Genomic DNA, 18,240 nt, shown 5'->3' with positions numbered 1-18,240 from the left:
ACTTTATTTTGAGGGGCTCCAAAGTCACTGCAGATGGTGAATGCAGCCATGCAATTAAAAAATGCTTATTCCTTGGAAGGAAAGTTATGACCAACCTAGACAGCATATTAAAAGCCAGAGACATACCTTTGCCAACAAAGGTCCATCTAATCAAAGCTTTGGTTTTTCCAGTGGTCATGTATGGATGTGAGAGTTGGACCATAAAGAAAGCTGAGTGCCAAAGAATTGATGCTTTTGAACTGTGGTGTTGGAGAAGACTCTTGAGAGTCCCTTGGACTGCAAGGAGATCCAACCAGTTCCTCCTAAAGGAAATCTGTCCTGAATATTCATTGGAAGGACTGATGCTAAAGCTGAAACTCCAATACTTTGGCCACCTGATGGGAAGAACTGACTCATTAGAAAAAACTCTGATGCTGGGAATGATTGAAGGCGGGAGGAGAAGGGGACAACAGAGGATGAGATGGTTGGATGGCATCAGGGACTCAATGGACATGAGTTTGAATAAACTATGGGAGTTGGTGATGGACAGGGAAGCTTAGTGTGCTGCAGTCTATGGGTCACAAAGAGTCAGACATGACTGAACTGAACTAAACTGAAAGGCTTTATTGCATAGTCATGGTTGATTAAATCATTTACCATTGTAGATTGATTTAACTTCCAGCCCCTCCCCCCTCCCCAGAAGTGGGAGGGTAGGACTGAAAGCTTCAATTTTCTAATTGTATGGTTGATTCTCCTGACAACCCTTTGAGTGAGATCCAAAAGTCACCTCATTAGCAAAGGAAGAGACACCTTTGTTGCAATTATCATTTCCAAGGTGTTTTTTAAAAAATTATAATTATTTTATTACATACATATATTCCAAAGATATATATATATATATAATTATTATAGATTTTTTAAGTTTAAAAAGCCAGCTAGGTTGTGTGTATATTCAGTCCACTCAAGATGGCTGTTCTCTTGCTCTCTGTACATCTCCTGCTCAACCAATGTCTGTTTCACCTACACCCGACTCAGATGACTGACCTTCCTACATACTGTCCCTCATCCCAGCTAGTGATTGTTCTTAATAAAGGTGATGAGGGGTGTGCCCCTCTGCTAGTTTCTTTGGTAATCAATGAGCTAATTTGATGTCAATTCCCCCTATAACTAGCAATTTTCTCTTCCCCCAGACCAGACTTGCTGCCATGTCCTGCTTGCCATCACCTTACACTGTGGAGTATCACTCCAGGGCCTTGTTTCAGATGTGTGAGCTCCCCTGATTCAATAAACCATTAATGTCTCTGTCGCTTACTTTGGCCTCTTTCCTCAGTCTCAAAGCTGGGCAGGCACAAGGCTTGTAAGTCTGTGGGGTGCAGCCCATAGAGAATCCATGATTATGGTAACCAAATACATATTTTCAGAAAGGAAATCTTAGATTCTAGTCCTACCTCTGCATATAAACAGCTTGGTGACTTTGAGACCATGATGTACCTTTCTGAATCTCATTTTCTTCACAAATGATACAGAGTTTGCAAAGTTCTTCCAAACTTGCTAGGTGCTTTGGGAGTTCACTTTGCTAAAGGCTCAGACAGTAAGGAATCTGTCCCCAACGCAGGAGACTCAGGTTCAATCCCTAGGTTGGGAGGATCCCCTGCAGAAAGGGATGGCAACCTACTCCAGTATTCTCGAAAGGAAAATTCCATGGACAGAGGAGTCTATTGGGCTACAGTCAATGGGGTCACAAAGATTCAGACACGACTGAGCTACTAACACTTTCACTTTCTATGGCGATGAACAAGGATGCTGCACATAGATTACCTAGACCAGTGCCTGGAATATAGTAGTTACTCAATAAGTGAAAATTTACCCATAGAACCTCTGGGGTAAAATTATAATAAATACTGTTTGATACTCCATATATCTTGAATGAAATTGTAAGCAAAGGATGATGACTTTAATTGGTATACATAAATATAGTGGAAAACATTTTTGGGGGCATAGTAGTGCCATTCATGAAAAGACCATGTCAAAGACAGCTAAACATTTTTGTGTTATTAGAAATATTAACACAATTTTATGAACTTGAAAAAGGGTCTTTGCTGAAGTTTTATTATTAATATTTGGCTACCAAGCATCTGAACCTCCTTCTAATGTTGAGGGTATTTCTCCATCTCCCAAAATAGAAAATAAAGTAGATGGTTATATCCTCTCATTGATTCATGGAAGTTAGTAGCATGTGAACAAAGGTCAGCCTATTATTTAATAGATCTTCTTGTTTAGTACTTGGAATCCTGATCAAGTGATGCAGGAACAGAGGGACACTTAGAAGTACTCATGGAAACAGAAACAGGGCATATGTAGCTAGGGTTGTATATAGACTAGACTTTCTTTCTGACAAGACCTGGGCCATGTTCTCTGCCTGGTCTCTTTTGAATTATGTCCTTTTCACAAGCTTGGTCCTCTTGCCCTAAAATTGATTCTGTGATCTATCCTATGTATGCTCAGTTGCTCAGTCATGTCAGACTCTTTATGACCCCATGGACTGTAGCCCTTCAGGCTCCTCTGTCTATAGAATTCTCCAAGCAAGAATACTGGAGTGGGTTGCCATTTCCTCCCCCAGGGAATCTTCCCAACCCGGGGATTAAATCTGCGTCTCCTAAGGCTCCTACATTGCTGGCCAATTCTTTACCACTAAGCCACTCACCAGAGTAGCCCTGATCTATCCTCTATCTTTCTTTAAAATCCTACTTTCTTTTTTCCTTTTTAAAAAAATTTATTTTGGCTGAGCCAGTTCTTAGTTGTGGCACGTGGCACCTTTAAAGTTGCAATACGTGAGATCTAGTTCCCTGATCAAGGATTGGACTTGGGTTCCCTGCATTCAGAATGAAGGAGTCTTAGCCACTGGATCCCCAAGGAAGTGCCCCCATTTCCTTTTATATTAAGCAAAATTGTTTTCTGTTGTTTGCCATCAAGAACTGCAAGGAATTAGTTAACTAGTGAATATTTCTTTTCAGTATCACCTAACCTTTGGAATATAAATTTCATTATCATAACATGGAGGGCTCAAATAAATGTACTCTCTGCATTGTCCAAGAAGACAACTATAGCTAATTCTCATATGCAGGGCAATTAGCACCTAAACTGTCACTGTGCAGGACGCATCATGCAAAGGGACACCAAGAACATGGCACTTGAAACTTACTGTAATCTGAGGAGAGGAGTTTGGTAACTAAAGTATAATTCCCAGACTCTGGTATACATTAAGAACATGGGCTTTATCTCTCCCACCACTAAACTTTCTGAGACCGTAGTTGATGGTGTAGAATGTGGTACAGAGGGAGGAGCCATGCTAGAATGCCTAAAAGCAGCAAGTGAGAAGGAACACATTAAATGTGGAATGCAGGCAGGGGCAGAAGGAGTGAGAAAACACATCAGCCACATGTCCTCCCACTGACCCAGTCAAAAGTGCATGCCTCCTCAGCTGCCTTCTGAAAAAGCTGCCGTGGGACCACCACCTGAGTAGGCGCTGCAATCTGTCTTGCCTTTTAAAAAGAATTCATCTTTATTTCACAAAAAGTGTGGGCCTTGTAGATAAACAACCATTCTGAACTTCCCTCTGAGGGATCATTTATTGACCAGGTAGGGGTGAGAGAAGCCAGTACAAGTACAAGCAAGGTTTTTCTTGTGTCAAAAGTGTATTAGAGGAACTTTTATAGAATTCTTTCAAATTCCTCGAATTTTCTCAGAATAGGATTGTTTGAAGGGGCTCTAAAATGGTGTTTAGTGTTTCTGTGTTTATGTTCTTCATTTGCTTACAGTGATTGCTAGAGCAAGCCCCCAAAATATAGAGAATATGCAAGGATATTTTTATTCCTAGCATAATTTTTATAAACATTGACTACCAAAGCATACATTTTATATCTTTTTGGACATGACCCTGAGTTTGTGTTTTTGCAAGGAGTCATTGAGCCTAGTTTCAAATTTTATGTACTTATAACCTGTACCCTACTTATCTGCCCTGAGTTGTAAGTACTATTAAGAAACAATGCTTAATTAAAACAATAAATTAGAAGTATAAATAACTTCTCTCTGATGAATGATATGCATTGATAATTGATCTCGTTAGATAGGCCATTTCCAGAAATATTTCCCAAAAGATAAATTCCCTTCAGCATGAACTCCATTCAATAAACCTTTCCTCCTTTATAAACTTTGATGAAACAGATTCTTTAAGTAGCTATTAGAATTATTTAAATATTATATTTTCATATTATTTACAAATAATGAGAAAAAGTCTATTTACTAATCTTTGCTCTCATAGTTTAATCTTGAGAAGATGCTTTTTAACTTGAGCAGAATGAGCTAATCCAGAATGTTTTTAAGGATTCATCAGCTTCATAGAACTTCAGAACCAGCAGCCATTTAGCTGTGACAGGTTTCTCTCCTACATGAGCCACAGCTCCAAGGCCAGGTCATCATACCCTGGGTGTGCAACTAGTAGGTAGGGTCAATGAAACTTTTTTTTAAAGACTCTTCCACTTTTGCTTTCTACATTTTTTTTTTCCTTCCATGGGTAGAAAGACTCCCTGGTGGCTCAGATGGTAAAGAATCTACCTACAATGCAGGAGACCTGGGTTCAATCCCCAGTTTGGGAAGATCCCCTGGAGGAGAGCATGGCAACCCACTCCGGGATTCTTGTCTGGAGAATCCCCATGGACAGAGGAATCTGTTGGGCTATAGTACATGGTGTCGGAAAAAGTCAGACATGACTGATTGACTAAGCACAGCACAGTGTGTGTATACAATAGGCATAAAGAGCTAATATGTCTTGGGTATCTAGTATGTTTCATTGTTTTATGTAGAAACTCATTTTAGTGTCATAGAAAACAATGAGACATTCATTGTTGTTCAGAGACATTATGGTATTGTACAAAATATAAACTAAGATAATACAAGGCCTATTTCATATGCTCCCATAGCATCATGTGTCTACCCCTGTTGTAGATATTAGAAATGTTTATATATTTGTCTATACCTTCAGTGGAGTTAAGTGTTCTGAGGATACCGATTATATTACTGATACTGAATGCTAGGACTGCCATCACAAAGTACCACAGACTGAATGTCACCAACAACAGAAATTTATTTTCTCACAGTTCTGAAGGCTACAAGTCCAAAGTCAAGGTGTCTGTTAGTGTGGGTTCTTCTGAGACCTCTCTTGTTAGACTGTCTGTAGCTACCTTTTATCTGTGTCTTCTCATGTTCTCTCCTTGGCCTGTGACTTCTATGTCTTAATTTCCTCTTCTTAAAAGAACACCAGTAATATTGGATTAGGCTCACCCGTAAGTCCTTATTTTACTTTAATTACTTCTTTAAAGATCCTATCCACAAATACATTCATATTCTGAAGCACTGGGCCTTAGGACTTCAATGTATAAATTGGAAGGGAGTTTTGGAGAGCACAATTCAGTTCATAACACTCTCATGTCTAATCATTTTTATGTCCTCACCACAGAGTTAATGTTTGTTTCTATCATATTATCCATCTTTCCAAGTAATTTTCTAACCTCTTCCTCAATTTTCTAAGAACAGCTCTTCTCTATACCCTTATGACACACCCCTCATCTGCCCACCAACCCTTTGTGTAAATGTGCCCAGAAGTACGGCTGCTGTCAACAGTTCCTTCCCCCTCTGTACCATGTTTATTCCCCTTCTTGAATCTGGGATGCTTATGACTCATCTGGCCAATATAACATGGTGTATATATATGATGTTGCTCCAGTTCTGAGCCCAGCCTTTAGGAGGACTGGCTGCTTCAGCTCCCTGGCTCTTGAGGTCTTAAGCCATTGTGTATGAAGTCCAGGCTCCTTCCTGTTGCAACAAGACAGTCCCTGTAGGAACACTGAGGAGCTAGGAATGTTGGTGAGGAAGGCAACTTGGACAGAGAGCTTCTACCTTGAGAATATGTTGACAGGAACTCTAACTAGAAGTACTATCAATTATAATCACTCTGTGCTCCTTTGACTTCTGTGTCCCCATTTATGACATTGTGGTGCATAGATTGCCATAACCTTAGAGAATTCCTTTGAACTAGCCTAGGGCATAGGGTAGGCGTGAGAGCAGTCTTCTCTTTCGTCCTTACCCTTATCTAGCTCTGTCCAAAGGGAACTCTGGGCCACTAAACTATTTAATAAAATTAATATATTTTTAGGCCAAACTCTTGCACTTTTAACATGAAACCAATTTCACATAATTTGAAATCTATTCACTGGAGCAACCATCCACAGATTGGTTCTCAAATATTCTTGAACCTAAAATGCCTGTTAAGGTACAATCGGTGCTGTCAACATTCCTTACACAGTTTTAATGAGAAAAAAAATTAAAAGCACACTTCTTTGGATGGTCAGTCATTAATCACTGCTATGATAGCTGGGAAGTAAATTAACTGATACAATAACCTCTTCCCCTTCAGAAGCTAAGTAATCATAAAGGTACCATGGGATAACTGGTTACATTTGAACACATTTTCTAAGGAGTGATGATAATTAAAAATGGTAAAAATCAAAGGTTTTTTTTTTAAGTTAAAAAAAGAAACATTCTGAGAACCTCAAACTTGGAAGCAGTGCTGTAATTCTCAATTTCCCCTCACTGTTGCTGCCTGTATGCTTCCCAAGCCATGGCTGCACTCTCTTTCCCTCTCCTCTGGGGAGCCCCTTTGGGTCCACTGAGGACTTGGAGTCCTTACTGTGTCCTTTGCACCCTGTGGATGATGTGCCCTGCACTCCATCCTGAGATCTTTGATAATCACAGCAACATTTATTTCTCTTATTTCCATCCTGCCACCACAGCCACACTGTGGATGTTGCTGTTTTCTAGAATCCATCTCAAGAAAAAATATTTCATTAGAATTCTCAGTTCCTCAATTCTTTCTTTCTCCCCAACCCATCCCCAGTATTGTTTTTCCATTCCCAAGACATTTAATCAATAACAATAACCTCAGATATGCAGATGACAACACCCTTATGGCAGAAAGCAAAGAAGAACTAAGGCGCCTCTTGAGGAAAGTGAAAGAGGAGAGTGGAAAAGTTGGCTTAAAACTCAACATTCAGAAAACTTAAAATCATGGCATACAGTCCCATCATCTTATGGCAAATAGAAGGGGAAACAATGGAAACAGTGACAGACTTTATTTGGGGGGCTCCAAAATCACTGCAGATGGTGATTGCAGCCATGAAATTAAAAGATGCTTACTCCTTGGAAGGAAAGTTATGACCAACCTATACAGCATGTTAAAAACAAAGACATTACTTTGTCAACAAAAGTCTGTCTAGTCAAAGCTTTGGTTTTTCCAGCGGTCATGTGTGGATGTGAGAGTAAGACTATAAAGAAAGCTCAGCACCAAAGAATTGATGCTTTTGCACTGTGGTGTTGGAGAAGACTCTTGAGAGTCCCTTGGATTGCAAAGAAATCCAACCAGTCAAACCTAAAGGAAATCTGTCCTGAATATTCATTGGAAAGACTGATGCTGAAGCTGAAACTCCAATACTTTGGCCCCCTAATGTGAAGAACTGACTCCTTGGAAAAAGCCCTGAGGCTGGGAAAGATCAGAGGCTGGAGGAGAAGGGGACGACAAAGGATGAGATGGTTGGATGGCATCACCGACTCAATGGAAATAAGTTTGAGCAAGCTCCGGAATTTGGTGATGGACAGGGAAGCCTGGTGTGCTGCAGTCCATGGGATCGCAAAGAGTTGGACATGACTGAGCAACTGAACTGAACTGAAGACGTTTAACTTTTATTTCTATCCAGGCCAGATATCATGGAATCTCACTTTCCCAGCTCCCTAAGGATTTTGCCCTTCTCCTAACTTGTTTTGCCAAACTGCATATAATCTTACTTTAATACAAACTCCTGGTGACCTAATTTCCTACTTGGTCTAATGGGAATTGGTGGAAAACTGAAGAATCACACAACTATATTATGACTTCAGTTTATAAACTAAAATATCAAATAGGTTCACAAAACAACTCAATTTTTATAAAAGTAAAACATGTTTGTTATAGAACTCATGAAAACAAACAAAAAAATAACAAAAGATGGGGAGAACAGACACCTATAATATTACACAGAAAAATTGTCCAGTTGCAATTGCATACCAAATTGCAAATGACGATTTGGTGCTTTTCCTTCTGATCACATTTCTATATAAATAACACACTAAGTACCTCTTAACTTACAGAATGCCCCTTACACTATTATGAAATTAATCTATGCCATATCTAATTTTTATTGACTTCATAACAGTTCCCCTTGTAGGCGATTATACCTTTTTAAACTTTCTTTTATTGCTGGATATTTAGGTTGTTATTGACCAGCAACTCAAACTTTTTTCCTCTAGAATGCATTTCTAAACGTAGGACCTGGAAGCTAAAGAAAATCAGTGCTGAAGTTCCACAAGTACTTTTGAATTGCCTTTGAGAAAATTAAGAAAGAAATCTATTAACAGCGGAAGTTAAGACCAACTACTTGGCACCTTGAATAGCTTATCTAAAGGTAGTACTGATTGTGTTAACAAGCCTTTGCAAATATAAGTGGCCAAAATTTTTGTGTGTCTATTTCATATCTTGGATTATTAATAAGATTAAATGTTTCACTTTATAAATTTCTTCATATCTATTATTTTATGAATTTCTTATTCACATTTTATTCATTTTATTAAGTTATTGCTTTTTTTTTTTTCCTGGCTGTTCATCATGTGGTGATCTTAAGTCTCCTTTCCTGACCAGGTATTGAACTCATGCCTCCTACGTTGGAATCAGGGACTCAACCACCAAACCACCAGGGAAGTCCTTTATTCACATTTTAAAAATGACCACTTGAACTATTCCTGGCCATCTCAATCTCCCCATTCCTCTTGTACTGTGGTGAGCTTAGTCGCTCAGTTGGGTCTGACTCTTTCTAACCCCACAGACTATAGCCCACCAGGCTCCTCTGTCCATGGGGATTCTTCAGGCAAGAATACTGGAGTGGGTTGCCATGCCATTCCTCTTAGTCACTCTCAATTCTCAGTGTCCTCCAGTGGTCATCCATTCTAATTTTGCTTCCTACACTTTAAATTATCTATCTCACATCAACAGAGTCTATCTAGCAATAATATTCTTTCATTGAAACAGTTTGTATTATGTATTGTGTTTGTTTATTGACAATTCAGAATCATTTTTTTCTTTGTGTGCTATTTTGTATCATGTGGGCTTAAAATGTGAGAATTATATTTACCAAAATCCCAAGTAAGATTCTAATAAGTACTTCAGGCAAGGGGTAGCCGGCCAAAAACCATTATTCCTCCTTAAGCAGAGGTGGGCAAACAAGGGCTCTGGCAGAAGGCAGATACGAGGTTTTTCACCTTCCTGGTTTGATGCTGCAGGCAGTCGATTAGCATTGACATTTCCCACAATTCCCAAATAAACTAAACTCTTGAATGCTAATGGCTTCCCTCAGAGAAGTCCAGCTCCATGTCAGAACCTCACCTAACTTTTCAGGCTAGACCACAGGTAACTACAAGGCTTTGCCCCGTGGGGCTCCTAAGAGGAGGAACTCCTTACCAGACTTCGTGCACAGCCAGGGCCTTCAAGCTCTCTGGAGGAAGTCCTAGGAGCCAGGCTCCTCTGGTTCAGCCAGGCTCTTCTACCTATGAGATCACCTCATCAAGGGCACTTCCAGCACCTCCTGCTCTTTATTAAAGAGCCTTGCTTAAGGCACTTCTCTACTTGACTTTGGAGTCCCTCCTGCCACTTCAGGGCTTCCCAGGCGGCTCTAGTGGTAAAGAACCTACCTGCCAACGTAAGAGACATAAGAGACTGGGGTTCAGTCTCTCCGTTGGGAAGATTCCATGGCGGAGGGCACTGCAACACACTCCATGGAGGAGGGCACTGCAACACACTCCAGTATTCTTGCCTGGAGAATTCTACGGACAGAGGAGCCTGGTGGGCTACAGTCCACTGGGTCACAAAGAGTGGAACACGACTGAAGCAACTTAGCAGGCATGCACTGTCAGCTGATGGATACATGAGGAAGGAGGAGACCCCAAAGTCCCTGATAAGGTCATCTCTGATATGTAGATGAGCCTGGCTGGATCAGAGGAGCCTGGCTCCTAGGACTGTTACTCTCTCCAGAAAGCTTGAAGGCCCTGGCTGAGCACCAAGTCTGGTAAGGTGTGCTTCCTCTTAGGAGGCCCACTGGGCAAAGCCTTGTAGTTGCCCGTGGTCTCTCTCTGAGAGAGAGTTGCTGGAGTCATGCCTTTGCAAGACTAAATCCTTTATAATGGGGCAGTCTTCTGGCTCTTTGTCTTCTTCTTGGCCAGTCTCATTGCTTTGACTCCCCTGGCCAATTGGTCACAGGATGCTCCCCTAGGTGCACCTGTATCCCTCAGTCAAGATGGATTTCATCGCAGAGAGTGCTGGGGGTGCGGGGGGGGGGCGGTTAGCAAGAGTTATGGCCTGGCTTTCCCTGCCTTTTTTACTCTCAAAGACTTGCACATGTGTATCGTCTCGCTTGTCCCAAGGATGGGGAATATATGACCTCTTTACCTCCTAACATAGTTTAAACCTTGTTTGTTCCTGACATGAAGTACCCAATGTCTAGTTACCCATCCCATCCCTGTTATTGTTCCTTACATGGAAGTGCAGATCTTGAAGTGTAGACCCAAATCTGATCATAAACATGTAGCCCATGGCCCATTTGTCCCTTGCCTCAAGAAATGTAAACTTGGGCTTGGGAGTGAGCATCCATTCTGGGACCCATCTTTTTCTCAACCCAGGAAATGAGAACGGGGGGCAGTTGTAAATATCTAACCTCAAACCCATCTATCTCCTGCCTCATTCAGACTCATTAGTAACCAAAGAAATTAAATTCATCAAATTAATACAGCAATACTGTCCTATATCTACCCCCAAAATTAGCAAAGATACAAATGAATACTAATAATTGTGAGGGTGTAGGGAGGGGGTATTGTAAATTATTGGAAACGTCTCTAAAAATTAATTTAATACTATGTGTCAAGAGATTTAAAATGCTCATATGTTTTGACCCATCCATTCCAATCTTGTGTATCATAAATGCAGCCAATGTTTAGCATTACCAACCAGGAGATAAAATGGCAACAACTTACATTGCTGTGAAATGTAACACTTCACATGTTATGAGATAACACTTGCTAAACATGAGATAAACATGAGATAACACTTGAAAAATGCCTGTAACACTGCCAGGACATAGAGGAGTTCAGTAAATGTTAGGAATCATTCTTCTTTTGCATCTTGACTTAAAATGTGCGCAGGCAATAAATAAATGAGTGAGAAAACCACAGTATGTATTGCTTGCCCACTATGTGCCAGACCCTATGCTAACTGTTGAATACATAATTGTGACTATTATAGGAGACTATGATATAGTCTATACTGTTGCGGGAAGGTTTGTCATTTCCTCCTCCAGTGGACACATTTTGTCAGAACTCTTCACCATGACCCGTCTGTCTTGGGTGGCCATGCAGGGCATGGCTCATAGTTTCACTGAGTTACACAAACCCCTCACCACGACAAGACTGTGATCCATGAAGAGGAGTGATGGAGAGAGACTCTAAGTAAATAAACACTATAAAATCTACATATACATGTTTACATGTGTATATAAACATGTACATTCAAACACACTGAAGTAAATGAACATGTATCTGTGAGAGAAAAAGAGAAGAGATTAAATTTATAGAGGCAGGAGCAGGGCAGCACTCTCTGGCTGAGTAAGTTTTAACTGAGGACCTTGTAAGGGACCTTGTGTCCACCTTCCATTCATTTGTCAAAGCTCTAACCTCTCATGTGACTGTCTTTTGAGACAAGGTTTTTAAAGAAGCGATTGAAGTTAAACAAGGTCTTAAAGGTAGGGCCCAGAAAGCAAAGCTACTGGTAACTGATCTTAGACTTCTAGCCTCCAGAACTGTGAGTAGATAAATGTCTGTCATTCAAGTCTTCTGCTGCTGCTGCTGCTAAGTTACTTCAGTCGTGTCTGACTCTGTGTGACCCCATAGACGGCAGCCCACCAGGCTCCCCCGTCCCTGGGATTCTCCAGGCAAGAATACTGGAGTGGATTGCCATTTCCTTCTCCAATGCATGAAAGTGAAAAGTAAAAGTGAAGTCACTCAGTCCAACTCCTAGCGACACCATGGACTGCAGCCTACCAGGCTCCTCCATCCATGGGATTTTCCAGGCAAGAGTACTGGAGTGGGGTGCCATTGGCGTCTAGTCTGTGGTATTTGTTACAACACCCTGTGCAGACTAATACAAACCTGAAGGACAGGAGGAGGTGGCTATGTGCAGAGTAGGGCATTTCCAGGAAGAATGAACATTAGACCCTAAGCCCAGGAGTCTGAAAATGATTGAAAAGCTTGGACAACTGAAGGAGGAACATCTTACTTGGGACTCTATGGATCCATTGTGAATATTTCTGAGATATCTTTGGAAAATGAGGCCAAAGTGATATAACAACTAGTTATGGAAATAACAAATGGAATCATTCTTCAGATGGATTTTGATTTCCACTTCTAAGGGGTACAATGTGACTGAGATAAGGAAGAAGAGATTACAGTTTTACATTCTGGCAGTGCCTGAGGTACTGATAACCATGGGAAACTCAACTTTGCATGTTACAGATGTCAATGTTAAAACACAGGAATATGAAGAACATTAACAGATTAAACAGACAAATACCATACCAGCTAATATCAGGCATGTTTAAGAACTTAGGTCTCTTATATCCCTTTCAAGTGGTTTAAAGCAATCACATTAAACTAAACCAAATGTCCCATCAACTGATAATTGATTGGGCTATGGCTCCAAACCTGGATTTCTAGAAAATTAGTCTCTGTGGTGTCTGAAATCTAAGGAAAGCAGAAACAGCAAGCTAAAAGCATTAACTGTTAATGTTCTTGTTGAGTGTTCAATTCAGTTCAGTTGCTCAGTCTTGCCCAACTCTTTGTGACCCCATGGACTGCAGCACACCAGGCTTCCCTGTCCATCACCAACTCCCAGAGTTTACTCAAACTCATGTCCATTGAGTCAGTGATGCCATCCAACCATGTCATCCTCTGTCATACCCTACCCCTCCTGCCTTCAATCTTTCCCAGCATCAGGGTCTTTTCCAATGAGTTAGTTCTTCGCATCACATGGCCAAAGTATTGGAGCTTCAGCTTCAGCATCAATCCTTCCAATGAATATTCAGGACTGATTTCCTTTAGGATGGACTGGTTGGAGTTGGACTGGTTGGAGTCCTTTGAAGTCCAAGGGACTCTCAAGAGTCTTCTCCAACACCACAGTTCAAAAGCATCAATTCTTTGGTGCTCAGCTTTCTTTATAGTCCAACTCTCACATCCATACGTGACTACTGGAAAAACCATAGCTTTGACTAGATGGATTTTGTTGGCAAAGTAATGTCTATGCTTTTTAATATGCTGTCTAGGTTGGTCATAACTTTTCTTCCAAGGAGCAGACATCTTCTAATTTCAGGGCTACAGTCACCATCTGCAGTGATTTTGGAGCCCCCAAAAATAAAGCCTGTCACTGTTTCCCCATCGATTTGCCATGAAGTGATGGGATCAGATGCTATGATCTTAGTTTTCTGAATGTTGAGTGTATTTGCCTCTATCTTCTCTTAGTAGGATTGACTGAGCACTGTTGGAAGTTCCAGGGTTTGAAGGTCCTGGGTCTGTTGTGTATGTTATTTAGTTACATTGTACTATATTCTCCAAAAAAATGCCCCTTTCATAATTGTAGTAATAACAAAAGTAAGGGTGTATTTATTATTTATGTTATCTCTAACAGATGGCTAGAATATTATAAAACATATTTTATCTATGACATAGGTACTTTTAGTACCAACAGATGAAGAAAGTAAGGGAATATGTGAATAAGTTGTCAAAGGTTATCCAGCTAAGGGAAGAAGGAGTTGAACATGAACTGTTCTTATATGAAAGGAACGATTTCAATGAGCTCAGACTTCCTAAACATAGAAAAACACTAAATTCTTTAACTTGGGATATCAGGTTTCCTTTAAATTAACAATAATCTCTTGATGTTCAGGCTTCCTGCCCTTTGTTGTAAAACTTCTATATACCCTGGCTTCTCCCCTCTCCTCCTCAGAGTAGTTCTCTCAGGATCATTTGAGATGCTGCCTCCTGGCCTTGAAGTACTAAAAATTCCCACTGAATAAAACGTAACTCTTAACTTTCAGACTGTGAATATTTTTTCAAGTCGACACCATGATATCCTAAGCCATCTTCCCTTCTCTGAAGCAATCAATTCCTAAGCTTCCCTGCCATGTAAACAATATGCTCTGACTTTTGCGATATACAGATAGCTTCTGACTACCACACTCTGTCTAGGTGTTTCTCTTTCATGCAGAATGTCTACCTATATTCCTGAGCTCGCAAACAATGTTGATGGAACCTTCTGAAGCCCAAATGAGAGCTGAAGTGTCTGCATCGATTAGCGTGCCTTTTAGAGAGTGCATTTCCTGTGTTCTGAGGACCTTGTTGGCAAGGTACCTCTGCCTTTGAATTATGAATAGTACTTATATGTGAAACTGCTTCTTTCATTTTTGAGCTGCATTTCAGTAGGGCTATTATAAATGTAGGATTAGACTTGGTCACATGTGGTGTTTCATTGAGAAGGATACAGAGTGATATCTCCCCCAGAATTTGCAGTGCCAATGGTCCTATGGTGCCTATGCTCCTCTGCCAAAGGATTCTCATAATCTTCTACAGACTGTTGATACCAAGTAGTGCTGGTAAGAAGTATGCTTTCAATACTTTCTGTATTTATTAAAGTTTTAGCTCTAGATGAAGCAGATATGGTAGTGAGGCCTAACCTCAGCATATATTTGGACCTTATACCCACAAACATTAGAACAGTTTGTTTCTGTTCAGTGCTTTAAGATAATATTCTATCTGTGCTAAGATGGACTGTCAGACTCTTGGTATACAAATTTTAGGGAATAGATCAATTGATATTAAACTCTTCAACATGTTCCCAAAATATTATTTTAAACACAGATTCCAGAGTGGAGAGAATATTTGGTCTGATATTTTCTAGTTTTATTTTTATGAAATTTTATTCTCTTTGCTATAAGGTTGTGCTTATGTGAATTAATAGTGGAACTGAGCAAATCATGTTCATTTTCAGAAAAAGATAATCTGGATCAATCTTACCTTATAAATCTCATCAGTAAATCTCAGCAACCAAGTGATTTTAATGCAGCTAAAACGACACTAAGCATTTAATTTAGAATACTTGGGAAACACACTTTATAAACTTCCTTAAAAAGGAGCATTCATTAGTCAGTAGATGCTGATCTGTTTTTTTTATTTTTTTATTTTTATTTATTTATTTTTTTAATTTATTTTTTATTTTACTTTACAATTCTGTATTGGTTTTGCCATACATTGACATGAATCCACCACGGGTGTACATGCGTTCCCAAACATGAACCCCCCTCCCACTCCCTTCCCCACAACATCTCTCTGGGTCATCCCCGCGTACCAGCCCCAAGCGTGCCATATCCTGCATTGGACATAGACTGGCAATTCGATTCTTACATGATATTATACATGTTTCAATGCCATTCTCCCAAATCATCTCACCCTCTCCCTCTCCCACTGAGTCCAAAAGTCCGCTATACACATCTGTGTCTTTTTTGCTGTCCTGCATACAGGGTCATCATTGCCATCTTTCTACCACGAATAGCCAAAGCAATCTTGAGAAAGAAGAATGGAACTGGAGGAATCAACTTGCCTGACTTCAGGCTCTACTACAAAGCCACAGTCATCAAGACAGTATGGTACTGGCACAAAGACAGAAATATAGATCAATGGAACAAAATAGAAAGCCCAGAGATAAATCCACATACATATGGACACCTTATCTTTGACAAAGGAGGCAAGAATATACAATGGAGTAAAGACAATCTCTTTAACAAGTGGTGCTGGGAAAACTGGTCAACCACTTGTAAAAGAATGAAACTAGATCACTTTCTAACACTGCACACAAAGATAAACTCAAAATGGATTAAAGATCTAAATGTAAGACCAGAAACTATAAAACTCCTAGAGGAGAACATAGGCAAAACACTCTCCGACATAAACCACAGCAGGATCCTCTATGATCCACCTCCCAGAATTCTGGAAATAAAAGCAAAAATAAACAAATGGGACCTAATTAAAATTAAAAGCTTCTGCACAACAAAGGAAAATATAAGCAAAGTGAAAAGACAGCCTTCCGAATGGGAGAAAATAATAGCAAATGAAGCAACTGACAAACAACTAATCTCAAAAATATACAAGCAACTCCTGCAGCTCAATTCCAGAAAAATAAACGACCCAATCAAAAAATGATCTGTTTTTGTGTGGGGAGAGGGTCCCAGCTTGTGTATAGTTAAGTTTCAGTTTCATTTTTGTCAGATGAACATGTCCTTCAAATAAACACTTTCAAGGGCCTTCTAATTTAATTCATGGTATTAGTTCAATTGTCTAGGATACCAAGTAAAAAAGTCTGTGAATCTATCTATCTATCTATCTATCTATCTATCTATCTATCGATCGATCTATCTGTCATTTATCTATCAATGTCTGCCATCTTGGTCTACTAGTTTCACACTTTTACCAGGTGATATGCTGAAGAATTGACTGAAGTCACTAAAGGATTATAAAGCATCATGATGTGAAAGCTACACAGTGTGATATGAATGACCAATGGTAATCTGTACATATAAAATATAAATGCATATTAAATATATGTGGATATATATTAAACTTATTTAAGAATATTTGTGCATCCTGGACATTTTTTGGAACATTATTTATCAAATAGCATGCCACTGATGTAATAGAAAGAACCAAGTTGCTTTTAATTATACTTCCCAGGTGTCTCTCTGGTAAAGAATCCGCCTGCCAATGCAAGAGATGCCAATTCAATCCCTTAGTCAAGAAGATTCCCTGGAGGAGGAAATGGCAACCCACTCCAGTATTCTTGCCTGAAAAATGCCATGGACAGTGGAGCCTGGTGGGCTACAGTCCATAGTGTCGCAGAGTCAGACATTACTGAAGCAACTGAGCATGCACTTTTAATTATGTCATTAAAAATGTTTTTAAGATGAGAGTATTGATTAGAAATAATGGTAGTTTTAGTTAAGAGAAAAGTTGGTTACACAAATCTCATATCTCAATTTTAGAATTTGTGTGTTTCTAATTCTATTGAAGATAGGACCAGAGAGAATATGGAGAGATCGCAATAAATTCAGGCACATGGCCTGTCAACTATACAGTACTATGCATGTGGCTTCCCTGGTGGCTCAGATGGTGAAGAGTCTGCCTGAAATGCGGGAGTCCCAGGTTTGACCCCTGGGTCGGGAAGATCCCCTGGAGAAGGAAATGGCAACCCGCTCCAGTATTCTAGCCTGGAGAATCCCATGGATGGAGAAGCGTGGCAGGCTACAGTCCATGGGGTCACAAAGAGTCAGACACAACTGAGCAACTTCAGTGAATATGTAATGTACTGATGGCTTAAAAGTAAAAAGACATTGCTCCTCCCCATAAAAGGCTTACAATCTATATAATGGATTCTTGCCTATAAATATAAAATGTAATCATTTAGCTGGTCGTATATCATGACCTTGCCACTGCCTATTACTAGGGAAAAATGAGGGGCCTCCTCTGACTTTCAAGGACAAATGTATATTAGTTTATTCACTGAGATTGATTCATTTGATAGAATTCTTATGATCTTTCAGTTAAAGGAAACAGACACTCACTCAAATTGACTTAATAATGAGGGATTTATGATAAGGAAACATTTAGGGCAATTAGAGAGACAGAGATGGAATAAGGTTCCAAGAATGGAAACCATAGCACAGCTGACCATTATACAAATGGAACTTGATCCAAGGAAGCACTAATCATTTCAGCAGCAGAAGTTCATGAATTGTCAGTAGCTTGACATCAGTGCTGTGTTCTTTGTATTGACTTGTTTAGTCTTTTTGCCACTCCACCTTCTAACTTTGCTCCTCAAAACTTCAGCTTGCTTTATGATCTTTATGCCCCCAAACCTAAATACTTCTTGGCCCTATCTAATCCTCCTGGCTGCTTCTTATTTTTCTTAACATGCTTATTGTTTTACTTGATTTTTGAATAGTTTAATGTATCAGAGTTAACTGTGACTTTTAT

Source organism: Oryx dammah, unplaced genomic scaffold (genome assembly GCF_014754425.2).
Source record: "Oryx dammah isolate SB20612 unplaced genomic scaffold, SCBI_Odam_1.1 HiC_scaffold_3, whole genome shotgun sequence".
NCBI lineage: Eukaryota > Metazoa > Chordata > Mammalia > Artiodactyla > Bovidae > Oryx > Oryx dammah.
Note: the sequence above shows the minus strand (reverse complement) of the source record.